The sequence below is a fragment of the Sciurus vulgaris genome (assembly GCF_902686455.1).
Source record: "Sciurus vulgaris genome assembly, chromosome: 13".
Taxonomy (NCBI): domain Eukaryota; kingdom Metazoa; phylum Chordata; class Mammalia; order Rodentia; family Sciuridae; genus Sciurus; species Sciurus vulgaris.
The window spans coordinates 5,932,863-5,953,857 of NC_136474.1; the positions used below are offsets into that span (position 1 = coordinate 5,932,863).

General features: G+C 33.2%; 1 long non-coding RNA gene across 1 annotated transcript; it reads left to right on the top strand.

The window, feature by feature from the left end:
- The first annotated feature begins 17,210 nt into the window (after nt 1-17,210).
- Nucleotides 17,211-19,588, top strand: LOC306643025. The gene is made up of 3 exons (XR_013758792.1): nt 17,211-17,343; nt 18,099-18,203; nt 19,450-19,588. It is a non-coding gene; the product is annotated as an uncharacterized lncRNA (long non-coding RNA).
- Nucleotides 19,589-20,995: the final 1,407 nt, after the last annotated feature.

Genomic DNA, 20,995 nt, shown 5'->3' on the forward strand with positions numbered 1-20,995 from the left:
CTTAAATAATATGACATTAAAGTTACATAATATATAATTTTGAAAAAAAATTAAAAACTCAAAATATATCACTTTATAGATATTTTATTACATTTTCCTATTGTCTATTCTCTTAAGGTTATTTGCTTGTATTATAACCAGGAGATACTGATCTTCTTTCCTCTGAAATCTCCTCTCAAGTTTATACTTAGTTATGTCAGAGTGGTAACCTGAAATTGGCCCCTTTCGATATTTTCAGCATGGAAATTGGAAAATAATACAAATCATGGATTTATTTGGTGCGATTGTTGTTAAATACTTATCCACAACCTATAACTTTTACCTATACATATGTAAAGAATATATATATGTAAATATATATATATATGGAAATAGTTGTTAATTTAATAAATATTAAAATATTTAGTAATAATGGAATATTCTATATATTCTATGTCTTATCAAGCATTGTTATTCTGAAAAAGAATCAAAGGCATGATACTGGTTTCCAAAAGTCTAGGGCCTAATTAAGAGAGAAAATGAGAACATCAATAGCAATATAGTGAATATCCTGAGGATTATACGAAAGGGCCATGCTCTTTATAGGGAAGTGAGATTCTCTGGGCTTAGAATGTGGTTCAGTGGTAAAGCTCTAACCTAGGAAACTCCAGGCTCTGGGGTTCATCCCCAGCACCACAAAAACAGAATAAACAAAAATAAAAGATCATTAGCTCATGTCTATAATTCTAGTGATTTGGGAGACTGATGCAGAAGCATTACAAGTTCAGTGCCAGCCTGGACAATTTAGTGAGACCCTGCTTTAAAATTAAAAGTAGTAATAGTAAAAAGTACTAAGGGTATGGCTTTTGGGTCAAGTTCCCCTGGGTTCGAATCCTAGAAGTACCTAAAAACAAAGGCAAAAGAAAAATTCAATAGAATAGTCTGCTAATTCATTAGTTTAGTATGTAATAACAGCTAATAAAAATTGTACTTTCCTCAAAAGACAGTAGAGGGATTGCCTGTTATTTAATGTTTATAATTTCATTAATAATTGTAGATTTTTGAGAGGGTATTTTATGAGGCCCTAACAGTCTCTTACTTTCATAGGACTGCTCTACATTATGCCTGTGCCTTTGGTCAAGCAGAAATGGTGGCTTTTCTAATATAGAAGAATTAAAAAATCAACCTCAGTGATCATGGTGACAACACACCATTGATGTAGGTAGAGGTAACCACAGGTTTCTGTAGGAAAAAAATTTGATTGAAATGCTTAGGAGAAAAATTGATTAATTCAGTTTAAATGTGCCTAATTAGTAAACATATGAAATGTTTTTCTTTGATTCTCAAAATTTAGAGTTTATCTTTTAGTATTAAACCAACAGACACTACAGTTCATGGAAGAGTGGTGTGCAAATATCTATTAGAACATGGTGCCAAACCACGTGCTCACAACATCAGGAATGAAACGACTCTCTACCTGGCTTTTGCTTTGTAATCACCATCTCTAGTGGAAAAACTGATTTTACTAAATGTGAATTTTGAAGCCAAAACCAAGGTATACACCAAACACCATTATTTCCAAAATACTTATACTATGTTTATTTTGACAGTGATATTGATTGACAAATGTAGATTTTTATGCAGTTTTTTTTTTTGCTTATTTTTAAAATTAGAAACAGTTGTTAAGGGTCTCATCCTCTTTTTCATTCTTTTAAACTCATAAATGTATTTAGTTTACCTCTAAAAGTTGTCTGTATTTAAAATTAAGGAGACTGATTCAGAAATCTGGAATTCAACCTTCTCTTAAGAACCAGTGTGCCTCCTTGAGCCCCATTACTGTGTGGTGTGTGCAGTGTTCTTCCTGAATAGCATGGAGAAGTTCTCCTGTTTACTGTTGTCAAAATGTAGCATTCGCTCAGATGATCTACTTTTCTTCAATAAGTAAGTATACAATTCCTGTTTTAGAGTATATTCTTATACAGATTTCATGGTTCTCTTGAAAGTTTCTATTAATTTACAAGAATCTGGTCTATTCAATAAATTATGTCTCTTTGAAATGTATTAAAGTTTAGTATTTAGAAATTGGCATTTACTTTATTTTAAATTATTATGATAGTTTTACAGTTATACACAGGAATTGGTTTCATCCTGACAAACTGATGCGGATGAAAATTAATTTCAGTTCTGACCCCGTTGGCTTCCCTCTTTGCCTTTCATGCTCCTTCCCCTGCCTCATTCTACTTCCTCTCCTCTGTTGGATATCTTCTTGCTCATCCATGAGTTGCATTTGATTGGTCACTCATATTATCTTTCCCTCCCCCCTTGCATTATTTTGCTCTAACATCCATTTTTGAGAGAAAATATTTGACCTTTGAGTTTTCAAGTTTGGCTAATTTTCCATGGCAGGATATTCTCTATTTCCACCCATTTACCAACAAATGAAGTGATTTTATTCATTTTATATGTAAAATGTGTATATCATTTATATGATATGTAGTATATGTTAATTTGTAAATTGTTATGTATATAATACATATTATATAACAAATATGTAATATATGTGATATATCATATATACATATACATATACATGTACATATATGTGTACATATACATCTACATGTGTGTATATATATAAAGTATACCTGAGTCAATTAGATAATACAGCTATTATGAATTTGTTATTGTAAATATTGCGAGCAATGTATGCTAATTTTAGATCTTTTAGGAAAATAGGAAGGAGTGAGATATTTGGATTATATTGTGGTCATATGCCTATTTTTGGTTGTTTTAGCTATCATGACAGTTGAATGTATTTTCACATATCATACATTCATAGACTATCTCTTCCTATATTTGTGGTTGTACATGATGTGGGGTTAGACTGGTTTTGCTTTCATATATGAACATAGGAAAATTAGGTCTGATTCACTCTATGATCATTCTCATCCTTGTTCTCCCTCTTTTCCCTCACTCCACTCTGTCTAATCTAGTGAACCTACTCTCCTCCATCGCTCTGCCTTTTGTGAGTCAGCATCCACAATTAGAACATGTAGCATTAGAATTTGGGGAATTCACTTATTTCAGTTAGCAAGATAGTCTCCAGTTCTATCCATTTACTGGCAAATGCCATAATTTGTTTCTTCTTTTTGACTGAATAATAGTCCATTGTGTGTGTGTATATATATATATATATATCACATTTTATATATATATATATTATATATATAAAACATTTTATATATATATATATCACATTTTCTTTATTGATGCATCTGTTGAAAGACATTGAGGTTAGTTTTATAGCTTAGGTATTATGAATTGAACTGCTGTAAAATTAATGTGGCCATATCACTGTAGTAGGTCAATTTTAAGTATTCTGGGTGTATGATGAGAGTGGGATAATTGTGTCAAATGGTGGATCCATTCCTAGTTTTTTGAGGACTCTACATTCTGCTAATGGTCTACACCAATTTTCAGGCCTACCAGTAATGTATGAGTGTAACTTTTTCCCCACATCCTTACCAACATCCATTGTTACTCTAGGCTTTAAAATTGACTTTCTTACTGCAGTGAGAGGAAATCTCAGTGTAATATTGATTTCATTTCTCTAATTGCTAGTGATATTGGGCATTTTCCCATATATTTACAGATCACATTTCTTCTGTGAAGTGTCTGTTCAGTTATGAGGCCCACTTACTGATTGGGTTATTTGGGGTTGTTTTGAGTTCTTTGTATATCCTGGAGATTAATGCTCTATCTGAGTGCAGGTGTCAAAGATTTTCTTCTCTTTGTGGGCTGTATCTTCATGTTCTTGATTGTTTCCTTTGCTGTAAAGAAGTTTTTCAGTTTGATACCATCCCATTTATTGATTCATGATTTTATTTCCTGCACTTTAGGAGTCTTGTTGAGGAAATTGGTTTCTAATCTGACGTGATGGAGAGTTTGTCCTACATTTTCTTCTAGTAGATGCAATATTTCTGGTCTAATGCCAATTTGAGTTGAATTTTGTTCAGGGTGAGATATAGGGGTTAAATTTCAATCTACTGCATATGGATTTCCTGCTTTCTAGCACCATTTGTTGAAAATGCTCTTTTCTTCAAAGTGTGTTTATGGTGACTTTGTCAAGTATGAGATAACTGTGTTTATGTGGGTTTGTCTATACATCTTCTATTCTGTACCATTTGTCTTCCTATATGTTTTGATGCCAATACCATGTCTGGAGCTCTGGAGTATAATTTAAGTTCTGATATTGGAATGCCTCCTGCTTCATTTTTCTCATGGAGGAATGATTTGTTTATTCACAGCTTCTTATTTTTCCAAATGAAATTTCATGACTGATGTATCCATTTTTATGAAGAACATAAGTAGAACCTTAATAGGAATTGTATTAAATCTGTAAAGCACTTTTTGGTAGTCTGGTCATTTTTTAAATACCCATTCAAAAACATGCAAGATCTTTCCATCTTCCCAGGTCTTTTCCAACTTCTTTCTTTAGAGCTCTGTGGTTTTTATTGTAGAAGTTGTCCACCTATTTGGTTAGATTGATTCACAAATACTTTGTTTTATTTTTAAGGCTCTTTTGAATGGGAGAGTTTTCCTAATTTCTCTTTGATTCATCACCAGTGCATAGGAATGCAACTGATTTATGGTTGTTAATTTTTTATCTTGCTACATTATTGAATTCATTTATTAGTTCTAGAAAATTTCTAGTGGAATTTCTGTTTGTTTTAAATATATAATCACATTGTCAGCAAGTAAGGATAGTTTGAATTTTTTTCATTCATATTCCTTTAATTTTTTTCTTCTCCCTAATTGCTCAGACTTAAGTCTCCAGAATTATGTTAAATAGAAAAAGTAAAAGAAGGTATTCCTGTCTTATTCCAATTTTTAGAGGGAACACTTTCAATTACCCTCCATTTAGAATAATGTTGGCCTTTACAATGTTGAGGTATATCCTACTATCCCTAGTTTTTCTTGTGCTTTGAACATGAATGAATGCTCTATTTTATCAAATGCCTTTTTGACATTTATTGACATAATCATGTGATTTGTGCCTTTAAATCTGCTGATGTGATGAATTATATGTACTGATTTCCATATTTTGAAACAATCTAGCTCCCTGGGAAGAACATCACTTGAGCACCGTGCACTACCTTTTAAATATGTCTTCAAATGCAACTTGTCAGTATTATAATGAGAATTTTTTCATCTATACTCAACAGAAATATTGATCTGAAAATTTCTTTGCCTGATGTGCTTTTCATTTTTGATTTTTGTTATCAGGATTATACTGGCTTCATACAATTACTTTGGAAAAATTACCCCATTCCTTATTTCATGAAATAAATTGAGGAATATTGCTGTTTTCTTTGAAGGGATGATAGAACTGAGTTAAAAATCCATCTGGTCCTGGACTTTTCTTTCTTGGTAGGCATTTGATGGCATCTTCAAATTCATTGCTTGAATTTTATCTGTTTAAATTTCTTATGTCTTTTTGATTGAATTTGGGTAGTTCATATGTCTGTAGAAACTTTTGATGTCTTCAACATTTTATATTTTATTAGAGAATAAATTTTCAAAATAGTTTCTGAATATCATCCGTATTTCAGTGGTGTCCATGGTGATATTTTCTTTTCCATTGTGAATTTTAGGAATTTGCATTTTATCTCATTTTCTTGATTAGTTTGTCTAAGGGTTTATCAATTTCATTTACTTTTTGAAAGAATAAACTTTTTGTTGTGTTGCTAGTTTGAATATTTTTTTTTCAATTTCATTTATTTCAGCTCTGATTTTAATTATTCCCAGTCTTCTTTCTTTTTCTGGTGACTTGTTATGAAATTTTAGGTTATTTATTAGCAACTTTCTATTCTTTAATGAATGAACTGAATGCAATGAACCCTCCTCTTAGCATTGCCTTCACATTGTCCCAGAGATTTTGATATTTTGTATTTCTATTCTCATTTACCTGTGTTAGTTTTTTTTTTTTTAATTTCATCCTTGATTTCTTATGCTACTTTGGTCATTCAATAGAGTATTGTTTAGTTTGCAGTTGTCAGAGAAGATTCTGTTTTTTATTTTAGTTTTGATTTCTAACTTCATCCTATTTTATTCTCATAGAATAAAAAGTTTTATCTCTATTTTGTGCATTTGTTAAGAGTTCCTTTGCAGCATAACATACAGTGTATTTTAGAGAAGGATCCATGTGCTGCTGCAAAAAAGGTACATTCAGTGTTTGATGAATGAAATATTCTATATATGTCTGCTAAGTCTATATTATTTATTGCATTTTTCTAGTTCTACAATTTCTTTGTTTTCATTTGGAGGATCATTCCAGTGGTGAGAAAGATGTCTTAAAGTTACCCAGTATTATTGTGTTCTGGTAAAAATTGAGAAGGCTTTGTTCAATGCATGTAGAGCCTCCCTTGTTTGGGGCATAAATATTTATGATTGCTATACTTGTTGATAATGTAATTCCATGAAGCAGTATGAAATGTCCTTCCTTGTCCTTCTGATTAACTTTGGGTTGAAGTCCACTTTTTCTGATATGAGGATAAAATTTCCTGCTGCTTTATGAGATCCTCATGAGTTATGTTTTTTCCCAGTCTTCACCTTCAGTCTTTGCATGCCTTTGTTGATGATGTAAGTGTCCTGGACACAGTGTATTGTTGGGTTTTCTTTTTTAATCCACTCTACCAATCTATGTATTTTCATTGATGTGTTTAGATCATTAACATTAATGTTGTTATTGAGATGATTTTTATTTACTGTCATTTTGGTTTATTTCCGGTTTTTAATTTGAATTATTTTCTCCTTTGTCAATTAGCATAGTGCAGTTTCTTCCTTTGCTGTTCTTCACTTTTATTTTCTTATTTCTTCAAGAAATATTTTATTGAGTATGTTTTGTAGAGTAGGCTTTCTCCTTTGAATTCTTTTAACTTGTACTTATCATGGAAGGTTTTTATTCCATCATCAGTTATGAAGCTTAATTTTTCTGGGCATAGATTTTTTTGGCTGGCATCCATATTCTTTCAGAGTTTTATATATAATGTTCCAAGACTTTAGCTCTGAGGATCTGGGCTGAGAAATCAGCTGAGATACAGATTGGGTTCCCTCTAAATGTGACTTGTTGATTTTATATGACAGTCTTTAAAATTCTATCCTTAATCTGTATGTTGGGCATTTTCATAGTAATATACCTTTGTGCAGTTGTGTTTTATTTTTATTTTATATTTGATATTTTATAAGCCACTTACATCTGATTTTCCATTTTATTCTTTAGGTTTGGGAAATTTTCTGATATTTCTTTTTAGATTTTTAAAAATTTGTTCTAATTAGTTGCACATGACAGTAGAATGCTTTTATACATTTTGATAGATCATGCACAAATGGAGTGTAATCTCATTTTTCTGATTACACATATTGCAGGATCACATCAATCTTTTACTCATTTATGTACATGAGGTAAATAATGTCTGTTTTACTCAAAATATTTTTGGCTTCCCTATTCAGTATATAGGTGGGGTTGTCTGGATTGTGATGCTTGCTGTACCCTCAGGGTGGAGTTGCAATTGTGAGAGACAATCCTGTATGTGGAACTGCTGGGTGGAGTGTTTGGTCATAGGTAGGGTCTAGGCTCTTTCACTGGATGCCAATTGGCCTAGAGATTCTCAATAAGTGCACCTCCAGAGCACAGCAATTGCCAGTTTATTCTGGTAGTCTTCCACCCAGGATCTCCCCTGGGGTCCACTTGTGTGATGTAGGAGCCAATTCTTAGTTCACGATGTCACCTGCTGACTGTATATTTCATGGTGTCAAGTTCAGTGTCCAAACTCAGTCTCTCCCATACCGATCCTTTTTAATTCCTGGCCAGACTTGTGTCTCCCAGTCAGCCTTGCAAGAAGCTAAATTAGAGGAGGAGGCAGAGTGCCAGGTGAGCTTCCTTGAGCAGTTGTTCTCTGTGTAAACTTCACATATTTAATTTTCCCTTTGCAACTTGGGTACACACTTTGTCATGCATTTTGCTTTTGCCTGGCCTGTATTTTGGGCCAGACACAGGTTTGCTAGGAGTTGGCTCCCAAAGACATCAGTCCCCAATGTGTGGCTTCAAAATGGTTCCTTTCTCTGTCCTCTGTATGCCACACAAAGAAATGTGGTTGGTTTTTTATACAAAGCTGCTGTGAAATGAACCTTTCCGTTTAGTCAGGCAGTGGCTTGATCTGAAAACTCTGAATAAAAGCATGCCCCACTCATGCTAAAAGTGTAGGTTTTCTTGATTTCTTTTCCCTCCACTGTGCCCAGAGAGGTGCCACTCTGACTGATGTCTCCAGCTGCAGCAACAGCTATGGCACTGAAGGTTTCTTCCTCATTTCATCTGCTTTGATTTTCCAGTATTAAGTTCCATAAAGCCCCACCTATTTTTTTTTTTCTCCAACCAAACTGGGAAGCTGCCTGTATTCTTTCTTGGTTTTTAACACCATGGAGCAGCCAGGAAAATAACCTGCTTTATTCCACCACCTTGACCTCCCAGGCATCAATAGCTTCTTGAGGACTCACCACACTGCTCTCCAGAGTGTTATTCTCCAGTTCACTCACAATGCACAGGTGCTCCTTTCTCCCCACAACCTCCCTGATTTTTACTGATTTCTCTGTTCTTGATCATTACCATTGTGACCAGAGTGAGATTGAATCTTATGTAGAATTTCCTTGATTGCTATAGATGTTGAACATTTTTTCTATTTTTGTTTTTCAATTGTGTTTCTTCTTTTGAGAAGAAGTTTCTGCACAGTTGCATGCCTTTATATTGATTTTTTTTTTTTTTGGTGGATTTTAGTTCTTGAGTATTCTGAATATAAGTTCCTCATTGAATGAATTAATAAGGAATTAATGTAATTAAAAGGAATAAAAGAAATTGCCTAGATTTTCCCTCATCCTGTAGGCTCCCTTTTCACAGTTTTAATCATTTCCTTTGCTGTGCAGAAACTTTTAGATTGGTGTCATCCCAAATATTGATCCTTGGTTTTAGTTTCTCTTATTTATAGGGCTTCCTAAAGAAGCTGATGCCTGCACTTTTATGTTGGAGTGTTGACACTAGGTTTTCTTCTAGGAGCTGAAATTATCAGGTCTCATTTTAAATCTTTGATCCATTTCAATTTGAATGTTGTGCAGAATGAAAGACCAGAGTCTAATTTTGTTTTTCAACAAACACTTCTCCATTTGTCCCAGCACCATTTATTATAAAGGGTATCAATTCCCTAAAATCCATTTTTGGCAACTTTGTCAAATATCATATGGCTAGAGGTTTGTGGATTTTGCTCTGTGGCTTCTATTCTATTTGATTTCTCTTCATATCTATTTTGATGCCAATATCATGTTTTTGCTGCTATCATTCTGTTGCTTAATTTTAGCTAAGGTAATTTCATGTCTCCTGCTTCAAATATCTTGCTTACTATTGTGTAGTTATTCTGAATTTCTTATTGTTCGAAGTACATCTAAGAGTTGATTATTCCTAACGCACTCCAGAAGATGATTTGAATTTTAATTGGGATTGTATTGGATCTGTATATTGCTTTTGATTGTTTGGCCATGCTGACAATGTTGTTTCAGCCTGTTCATGCAAATGTGATATCTTTCCATCTTTTTGGTTCTTAAATGTTCTTTTTCTTCAGTGTTCTATTATTTATGTTGTAGAGCTCTTTTGCCTGCTTGGAAAAATTAATCCCCAAGTATTTAATTTTTTGATGTTATTATGAATGAGATGTTTTCCTTGATTCCTTCCTCAGCTGAATCATTGTTGTGATATAAGAAAACTACTGATTTAAGGGTGCCGATTTTGTATCCTACTACTTTTCTAAATTCCTTTATAAGCTCTAAAATCTTCTGGTGAAGCCCTTTTTTATCTTCTAGATATGGGATCATGTTTTCAGCAGAGTTTGACTTCTCCTATTTGTATTATTTTTCTTTTCTTGCCTGGTCACTGGTAAATGTTTTGAGGACTGTATTAAATATGAATGGTGAGTGAACAGTCTTGTCTTTTTCCTAAATTTAGTGGACATGCTTTTAGGTTTTCTTCATTTAGTTTATTGGCTTTGGGTTTGTCATAAATGGCCTTTAAAATGTTGAGGTAAGTAACTTTGATCCCTAGCTTCTCCATTGTTTCTAAAATAAATGGGTGGTAGATTTTTTCCAAGGTCTTTTCTGCACTTATTAAGATGATTGCATAACTTTTACCCATAATTCTGTTTAAGGGATGAATCACATTTATAGATTTGTGTATGTTGAACTGACCTTGCATACATGGATGAAACCCACTTGTTCTTTGCGCATCATCCTTTTGAATATGTTATGCTACTATTTTAGGGATGTATGCATCTATACTTATCAGGGTTATGGCTCTGTAGTTTTCTTTCCTTGATATGTCTTTTTGTGTTTTGGTATCAGGGTTATACCAGCTTCATAAAATATATTTGGGAAATTTTCCTTCCTTTCAATTTCATGGAATAATTTGAGAAATAATGCTGTTAGTTCTTCTGCAAAGGTTTGGTAGAACTCAACAGATAATCTATTAGGGTCTAAGCTTTCAGATTTTGTAAGATTTTAAATTGGTATTTCAATTTATTACTTGGTACTTGTCTGTTTAGATATTATACATTTTTCTATTTCAATTTGGGCAGGTCATATGTGTCAAGAAATTTGTCAGTGTTTTCTAGATATTGCTATTTATTGAAGTATAAATTTTCAACATAGATTCAGATCAACCTCTGGATTTCAGAAGGATCTAGGGTGCAATCTCCTTTCTATAATGGATGTTGTTGATTTTTTTTTCTCCTTCTTTTAGTTAGTTCATCACTTTGTCTTTTTCAAAGAACCAACTATTCATTACATTGATCCTATGTATTGTTCAATTAGTCTCAATTTCATTGACTTTTGCTTTGATCTTAATATTTCCTGTCTTTTACTGATTTAGGGGGTTAGTCTATTCTTTTTCCAAGGACTTGTAGTGGAATATAGGCTTATTTATTTGGAATCTGTCAAGTTTTTGAATGTAGGCAAACAGTGCCATAAGTTTTTCTCTTAGAATTGCTTTTATACAGTCCCAGATATATTGATATGCTTAGTCTTTGGTCTCATTAGTTTCTAAGAATTTCTTAATTTCTATTCTCATTTCTTTTTTGATCAGTTCTTCAGTTAGGTGAGCATTGTTCAACCTCCCTGTATTTATGTCATTTACATTTTTTTATTTTCTAATAGAATACATGGGATTACATCAGATTTTGACTTGCTAATATTTGATTTTTAGCAATAAATAGGATCTATTTTAAAAACAGTTTCATTGTTGCTGAGAAGAAAGTAAATTCAGCTCTTTGAGATTGGAATATTATGTTGGTTATCAGTTAGGGCCACTTTATTATAGTGTTGATTAGGCTTAAAGTATGTTTGACATTTTGATGACCTGTCTATTGGTGACAGGGGTGTGTTGAAATCACCCAGTGTTTTGGGGTTGGGATTTAACTCATTTAGCATAATACATAGTATTATGTTATTATGTAGTATTTCTTTTGTGTAATTGTGTTTGTTCACATTTGTGGCATAACTGTTAACTACTCTTGTAACTCCTTGTTGGATTGTTCATGTTACTGGGATAAAGTGGCCTTCTTTGTCTCTTCTGATTAATTTTTCCTTGAAATTTATTTTATCAGAATTGAAAAAATAGCTACTCCTGCCTGTTTTCTTTGACCATATGCCTGGAAAATACATATAAATATACATATACATAAATATATATATATTTATATATATATTATATATATATATTTATGTATATATTTATATATATATATATATTGCCATTCTTTTATCTTTAGTAAGGGATTGTTTTTGCCTATAAGATGAGTTTTTTCTTAGCATCTTAGAGTTGTATCCTGGCTTTGACACATTCTACTAATCCATGTCTTTTAATTGAGAAATTAAGACCATTAACATTTATTGTTAGTATGGTTATGTGATTGTTTCCTGTCATAAGTTTTGTTATGTTTTATCCTGATTTGATTCTCATTTAATGGATTATTCTTCTGTTTAACGTCCTCAGTTCATGGTTATTAAGAATTTTTTTTAGTTTTTCTGTGTGTAGTATATGTTTGAGTATACTTTGTAATTCTGGCTTGGTCCCCATGAATTCTTTTTGTTTTTTCCCTTTTTTACTGTAAAAATATTTCACTTGTATTTAATCTACAGAAATTCTTGTCATTGAATGTTTTTATTTCCCCCTCAAATGTTAAACTGTGTTTTGCTGTATATTATAACCTTTGCTGACAGTTCTTTTCTTTTATGGCTTGGAATATCTCATGCCAGGACTTCTTGAATTTAGTGTATTAACTGATAAATCAGAAGTGAGCCTTATTGAGTTGTCTATAATTTGTGACCTGGTGTTTCTCTCTTGTGGCTTTTAATATTCTTTCCTTTTTCTATATGCTAGGCATTTTGATTATAGTATTTCTCAGCAAGCTACTCTTTTTACTCTAAGCCCCCTATTTGGGGTCCTGTAAGTCTTCTTTTTGTGGATATCTATCTCTTTTCTCCTATGGGGAAAGTTGTCTGCAACTGCCTCTTTGAAAATGTTATTTAGGCCTTTAGTTGGTATCTTCATATTCTCCTTTATCTCAATGATTATCAGGTTTAGTCTTTTAAAGTTGTCCCTGAGTTCTTGCATGTCATGGTCATGTTCTACAGTTTTTCTCTGTCATACCATCTGTGTCCTCAAGAACATATGTTCATCTTCAATGCCTGAAGCCCTGTCTTCAAGGACTGAGTCTCTATTTTCTTTGCAATCTAATCTGTAAGTGATGCTTTCAAGTGAAATTTTAACTTTATTGATCATGCCTTTCATTTGTAGGATTTCTCTTTGGTTTCTTTTCAATATTTGTATTTCTTTAATAAAGTGGTCTTTCATCTTCTGTAATTTCTCTATTAATTCCTCCCTTATATTTTCTTCTTTGATCATTTTGATAATAAGGTTTATTAAAACACTTTTTCCCTGGATTTTAGTTCACCTCATCAGTGGGATCTTTGTTGGGGGATTGTAAATTTGGGAGGGATTTTATTTGTCTGTTTTCTCATGTTTTCAGAGGTCTTGGTCTTGTGTACCAATTATGGTGGATTCCTCTTCTTCTTTTTCCACATGTTCTTTTATGTGTAATTATTTATTTTTTCTGGGACATCTCTGCTTTTAATATGAGTAGATGCCAAAGAGTTTGCCCCAAGTTTCCTCTCTTTTACACCTCCTTGGATTATTTTTAATGGTTTGGGTGTTTTTTTCTCCTCCCTTTTTTGAGTTGAAGTAATATTAGGGAATGTTTAATTCAGCAGCAGATTCTCTCCATCTGTGACCTCTTGGTGTCACTATGGGTTCCCAGCACATCATGGAATATGGGTACAATAGACAATAATGATTACTGTTGCAGACATATCAGAGAGTTAAAATAAATTCCTAGATCCTACACTGATGTCTTAAACATTAGTTGGTACCAATAAAGTAGAACAGTGAATTCAGTAATTGTTAAAAGTAAAACCAGTAACCATAAACTACCTGTGGCTTTAAAGCCAATAGCAGGTGTCAGCCATATCACCAACAACAGTAATGATTGTAGTAGCATTAATGGTGGAGGCAGGAGTTACAATGTAAAAATAGTTAATTAGGGAATAAAGAATGTGTCTCAGAATTTTGTTTTTAAAGATTTATAAGAAAGTGGACAAGAACGCAGAAGATATGTGGTAGGTAATGTTCACAAAAGGGTGGGAAATATAGAAGAAATGAGGTTTTGGACAAAAGGGAAAGAGAACAATAGAATTTGTTACTAGAAGATAAGAGAGGATGAGAGGACTGGGATTGATGCTCAGTGGTGGAGCACTTGCCTAGCACATGTGAGGCACTGGGTTTGATCCTCAGCACCAAATAAGAATGAATTAAAGAGAGATATTTTGTACATTTACAACTAAATTTAAAAAAAAGAGATTGAGTGTTGAAAAATAACAAAAATAATACAAAATAAACCATGATATACAATCCAAAAAGCTGATCCTTCACAAGAAATGTTAAAAGCAAATAATTATGTTACATTATTTATATATGAGAGAAAAAGAGACAAATATATGTATTTATGTATGTTTCTGAACCAGTCAGCACAGCTGGAACTCAGAGGCACCCACACACATGAACAGAATAAAAAGTAATAAGACATAACAAAAAGGTTAAAATATCCAAAATCTTAAGAGGCAAATGAAAACTTCTCCACTGAGGTGATCAAATATTTGACTGGAATGGGTAGAATACTATTTCTAATAGTATTTCTTTTCAGTTTTTCTTGAGTTATGTACTGTTAGAGCAAGGGAAGGAGGTGTTAACCCCTTCCTGTTTTTGTGTTACCATTTGATGTGTTCTAAGACTGAGGCTGTTTTATTTAAACAGATTTTCTTCTCTCCTGCATGCAGTGGAATGTGTTAGGGCTTAATGTCAGTTGGCTTATAATCCATTAGGACCAGTTTGATATACTCTCAGGCTACCTCTTCTGTAGCTTTATTTAAGGGATGTTCCAGCAGCTGGCTGTGAGATCTAATTGGCTTCAGGTCTAATCAGGATTTGCTGGATGGGACCTTCTTTGGAGAGAATTAATTGACCTGCTCCTGGGCTACACAGCAGCCAGTCAATTATGTAAAACTTGTACTCAGGAGCCTCCCAAGAAATCCAGTGATGCTTCATGGGGCTGATTCTCCACTCACTGCAGTCCATGGGAAAGTCTCTCTGGATTTAAACCTTGAGTGAATTCACCCTCACCTGTTCATGCTCTTGGCCCCTTTCAGATGATCTTTGACCTGCCAAACACAAAGGAGAAAGGAGTAGAGCCCCCCATTTTCTTTACAGCCTGAATCCCCCTATGTACAGTCAACTCTGTCCATTTCTCTCATGTTCTTTCATGCACAGCCTAGGCCTCTTAATAGTCACCATCTATGATATTGTAGCTGTGCATTTATGTATGTGTGTGTGTGTGTGTGTGTGTGTGTGTGTGTGTGTGTGCACATGCATAATATGTGTTTCCTGATGTCACAGGTCCTGCAGATGCCATACTGGCACACTTATCCCCAAGTGGCTCCACCTCAGCTCTTCATGGCCAGTTCAGACACAGAGCTTGATTTTTAAGCACCAAAGTATGGTTTTTATGCACCAATATATAGTGCAGTCTCTGAGTTGTGTAAGTTTAGGCAGTGTTTTTGATGTTGGGTTTCTCTGTACCAAGACACTCCAAGGTGCAGGTTGTAATTTATCCTCCTCTGCTCACACTTGTAAATCCACAAAGCTGTGCCAAATCCACTACTGCAGTCACTGGTGGTGGGCTATGGTGTTTTTATTCTGGTTCTCATACTCAAATTTCTGAGTCTATAAGGCTCTTTCAGTGTTCAGTATTTAATTTTGGTAAAATATCTCCTTCACCCATCTAGGCTGAGAAGCTTCACACCCACTGCTTTGTTCTTACAGCTTGAAATGCAGCTTCCTCTACTCTGCTATCTACCAAGTCTCATAAATTAGCATTTAAAAAAGCATTTTTCTCTTGTTTACTATAAATATTGTATTCCCATTGTAGTAGTTTAAGCTTCGTTTGGTTACACATTTTTAGAAATTGAAAAATATGCCCATTTCAATCAACACCTTCTCTTTCTCCTCAGCTTTGTCCACTAAAAATGAAAATAATTTAGTCTTTAATTATGCAAACAATAGTTCATCAATATTGATCAGTTTTAAGCTCATTGATATGCACAATTTATGAATTATGTTTTGCCTAAATTTCTAAATCACATTAAGTAGCAACTAAAATGGCATCAGAGTAAAATAAGTTTGAAAAGTAGATGTGTATTAGAGTCCTAGAATTGCATTAAGACTGAGAACATATTCCATATCCTTATTTTTATTAGATATTAATAGTACACATAGGAGTTGAGTACATAATATATAAATAGTCATTGTTGAACATAGTAGTGTTGTCAGGCTTATCCCAACAAAATTAGGCATGGAATTTGATTTTAGTTGATGCTTCAATCCCTTTCCTATCCTCTTTCCCTCCTCCCCTCCACTGATCTCTTTCCTCTTCTCTGATAGGCATCCTTTCCCTTGTGTATTTAATTTTTATTGATTCTTTTTACTTATAAATAACAGTGAAATTCTGTGTGGTATATTTATGAATGCACATGTTATCATTTTTGAAGAGTTCATTCTCCATTGCCTTTTCTTTCCAGTCCTTCCAGTTGGCCCCTCAATATTCTTCTACACCATGATCTTCCATATATCTTCTCATAATTATGTCCTTTTCTTCTCCTTTCCTTTATTTTACTCTAGCTTCCACTTAGGAGAGAATACACTTGACCTTTGAGATTCTCAGTTTGACTTTTTTCATTTAACATGATAATCTCCATTTCCACCAATTCACTAGCAGCCGACATAGTTTAATTCTTCTATATGGTAAGTAGAATGACATTGTGTATATATATAAAGTTCTCAATCCTTTCATCCATTGATGGGCATCTGGATTTTATTTATTTATTATTATTTTACATAAGAGGATTTATTAAGCAAACAGAGTGTCTCCCTGAAGGGTAAGAGAGAAAATGAGAGAAAGAGAGAGAGAGAGAGAGAGAGAGAGAGAGAGAGAGAGAGAGAGAGAGAGAGAGAGCACAAGAGAGAGTGTGAAAAGTGAGGAGACAGCATGAAAGTGAGGAGGAGAGAGAGAAGTATGAAAGTGAGGAGAGGAGAAGAAAAAAACATGAGAAGAGTTCCTGGATTGATTTTACAATGCAATTCTTGTGAATTGGACTACTATAAACATTTAAGGAGCTGTATCACTGTAGTATGCTAATTTTTGTTATTTTACAAAAATAAATAGGACTAGGATGTTGTGGTTCCTTCTCTAGTTTTATGAGAAATCTTGAAACTGCTTTCTAGAATGATTGTACTGGTCTACAGTGCTTCCAACAATGCACAAGTTTTCTTTCTCTTCACATTCTTGTCAGCATTTATCATTGTATTCTTGGTCATTACCATTCCACCTGGAGTGAACTTAAATCTTATTGTATCATTTCCCTGATTACTAGAGATGTTGAACATTTTCATATGGTTGTTGTCCATTCATGTTTCATCTTTTAAAAAATTTCTTCTCAGCATTTTTACCCATTTATTTGTTAGGTTGTTTTGGGGGTGCAATAAGTTTTCTGAGTTATGTATGCTGGATATTTATACCCTGCTGGTGGAGTAGCTAGAAAAGACTTTCACCCATTCTCTGGGTAGAATATACTTTTGTATTCAGCTTTCTAACTTATAAGGTAAATATCTTCCATCTAATAATAACAGAAAACACAGGAACAAATTAAGGAAAAGAAAGAGTTTACTTATTCTAATATTTTCAATTCAGAGCCCCATTTCTTTGTGAATCATTTGGAGCACAAGTGTCTGATACTGATATCTGGGATTCTGACACCATAAATGGAAGAGAATCAAGAGGACATGAGTAATATCGAGGAAACATCCATGTTATTGAAAAGCCCATACCTGCAAGTTTAGTTCTTCACATTTAAATGTTTGCTATGAAAAATCAATGTGACATAACTATTAAGCAGTGGCAAAGATGTGTCCATAATACAGAATACATAATGCACAGTTTTGTAAAATTTCTCTAACAGTGAACCAGGGTACCTTTCTGATAATGCTTGGTATTTCTAGAAACGTAGATATTCTTTGGAATGTAGATTGATAATCCCTAATATAGAGTTGAAAATTTGGCTTATTAATTAAATAAAATATTTAAATTCTTTACTAATATGTTTTAGGGTATAGGACTACTGAGAATAAAGATGCAACTGTGTTCTCAAGAAATGACTAGAGTTTATGTGGCAACTCTAGGCAGAGGAGCAGCATTGCAAAGAGAAGGATCAGCACATATGGAAGTGAAGTGGTATGAGATGGAAGAAATTACCCTTAATTTACTTATTTATCATATTCTTATGTTCAGACAGCATTTTGTAAGAGTTTTAGTTCAGTTGTGGAATTTTGGAAATTTACTGTTTTTGTTGTTTTCCAGAATGGCCATACATCACTTTTACTTGCCATAAGTATAAAAAAAGCTGATGGTACAGACTTTAGTTCAGAGGAAAGCAAATATACATGCTGTTGACCTGAAGGGAAGGTACAGTACTTTATTCATTTATAAAACCTTAGTGGTATAGTAAAAATCACTCAAGCAAAAAATTATTAGCACAATAGGAAGGACAATATTAATACAATTATTTAGAATACAGTGATATATATATATATATATATAAACAGAAACCAGAGTTAGGATAGAAAATCAATTATTCAAGCTAAGCAATATAAATAAGCCTGAATATGATTCAAAAGTATTGGCAGATGTTTGTTATTTGGTTTGTGGTCATGTGATATTTTGTTAGCTAAAGATTTTTCCTATTAGTTTTGCAAAGTATGGACATTTACTTTACATTTTGATTCAGTATTGAAAATTTAAAACTTTCTTTGTATTTTTAACTTCTACTTCTGATATATTGTTCTTTTTGAAATGATGCATTGAGCATAAATAAGCATTTAAAATTATTTCATCAGTTGATTGACTGTTCTAAATTTCTTTTAGAATATTGATGTTACTTTATTCCTAAGTAATTATTAATTTCTATTGCCAGAAGCTGTAAATTTTTAACATATTATGATATTTTTGTTTTTAATTGGAAGGGGCAGGAAGAAGAAAATAGTTTTAATGGGATAGATGTTTCCTTTAATAAAGATAAGATACAGAGTTGGTAAAGAGAAAGAAAGATAAGCCTTAGATTCATGCACAACTAGATTTATTTCCTAGCTTTTGTAATGCATCACCTTGAAGACAATACTTATGACTAAATATAAATATATTTCCTGATCACTATTATTATTATTATTATTATTAGCAATCTGGAAATAACCTGTTTTGTTTAATCTTTAGCTGACTATGAGTTATAATACATCACACCACACTAGGAAAGAAATGGAGCCTTCTTAATTGAAATCTTTACCATTTTCTTTTTTCTTTTCTTTCTTTCTTTTTTTTTTTTTTTTTTGTTGTTGTGCTGAGGATCGAACCCAGGGCCTTGTGCTTGCAAGGCAAGCACTCTACCAACTGAGCTATCTCCCAAGCCCTTTACCATTTTCTGATAAATGACTTCATCATAGTTATCGTTCATTGAAGGATTTTAAGTTTGTAACTTCTCCCTCCTTGGGAAAGAAGATTTTTTTCCTTTTTGTTTGAGGTGATTTGCAAAGCTGAACATTTGCTCTCCCAAGATGTTTATGTCTATTAGTATCTGTAAAGTAAGATGTTGAGTTGGAAAATATTATAAATTAGCTGTTCAAATTACTTAAGTTTGAAGTTATCTCTGTTATTGTAGAACAGTCCTCATGCTTGCTCTGGAACATGAATCAGAACACATAGCTGAGCTTCTTCTCCAGAATAGTATTGATGTCTCTGCCACAGATAACTTTGGACAGATGGCATTAGCTTATGCTGCTGCTAGTGGTCATAGTGGGTGTTTACATTAAAATACTAATCAACCTTGATTGGAGGCTCAAAATAATAACAGCTATTGCATTTTGCACATGAGGTGAAATTTCATGGTACAGTTATGTATGAAACAATAGTGCATTTGAGTAGTTCGTTAGCCAGCAGTCCTCCAAGAGTCTAGATTAGAAGTGGTGATGAGTGTGAGTTTTCAAAGGTTCCTTTCTTCCCTCTCCTCTCCTTTTCTTTCTTCATCTCCTTATACATGCTAGTGAATTGCTGTACCATGGAAATGCATCAGTAGCCAGTATATTAGGGTTTTAGAGATTTTATCATCATGGATCCCAGCCTTATCTCTGTCATTCCAAGTATAATTCCTGACAAAGGGGTATAAACCATGTCACATTTTGATTTTCTGAATTAGGTATTTGGATATTGAAATGCCCAGTTTAGCAGAAAAATCTTTGTACTCTTCCCTGAATATTAGCTTTTCTACCATCCTTTAATTTTCTGAAGACTTGAGGATTTTCTTAAAGCCTAAGGATTTTCTTAAAGCCTAAGGTCTTTTAAAATGCTTTTGTTTCTCTCAAGTCTGTTGCTACTGTGTTGCTCTGCAGTCTGGTTATGATTACCTTTTACTACAAAATGCCCTTATTGATTCCAGTCCCTGAATATTCATGGTAATATACACTTAGACTTAAATGTTATAACATTATTTTAAGTTAGGGTTCAACCCTTATTTTTGGAAGAAGTCCTTAATCTTAAGAGAAATTAATTGTGCAAGAAGAAAGAACTATTTTTATAGGGACATGACATTTTCTGAAATCAAGCTATTATCATTTAATATACTTACTTTATTTCCCTCAATGCATGATAATTACATCTTACTTTCTTTTTTCTTTATATAAGTTTATGGGTGCAGTGGCATGTGTGTGTTCACCCCAGCTATTTGGGAGAGTGAGACATAAGAATTGCTTGAGATCAGAAATTCCAGAGCAGCCCAGGCATCATTGTGAAATCCCATTTCAAAAACAAAAGAAAATAAAACAATTTACAAATAATTGTCAAGTTAACAAAATGTCTGGACTTACAAATTTGAACTGCATATTTTAAAGTCTGATTTTATATCTATATTGTCTAAAACATTTTTATGTATTAAATATGTTTTTGCTTTTCATATTAATATTGAAATTCTAATTTTATTAATTTTTCATACAAAGACATAGGGATTAATTCTTCAATATATGAAAGCAGAACTTAAAAATTCTGTAAATATCAACCCAGATAAGATTTCTGAAAGTGAGTTTTTCTTGGTGTACGACTTCTATCAAAAAATAGGAGTATGCTGGGTGCAGTGTCAGCAATCCTGTAATCTTGGCAGCTCAAGAGGCTGAGGCAGGAGGATAGCAAGTTTAATGCCTCAGCAACTTATTGAG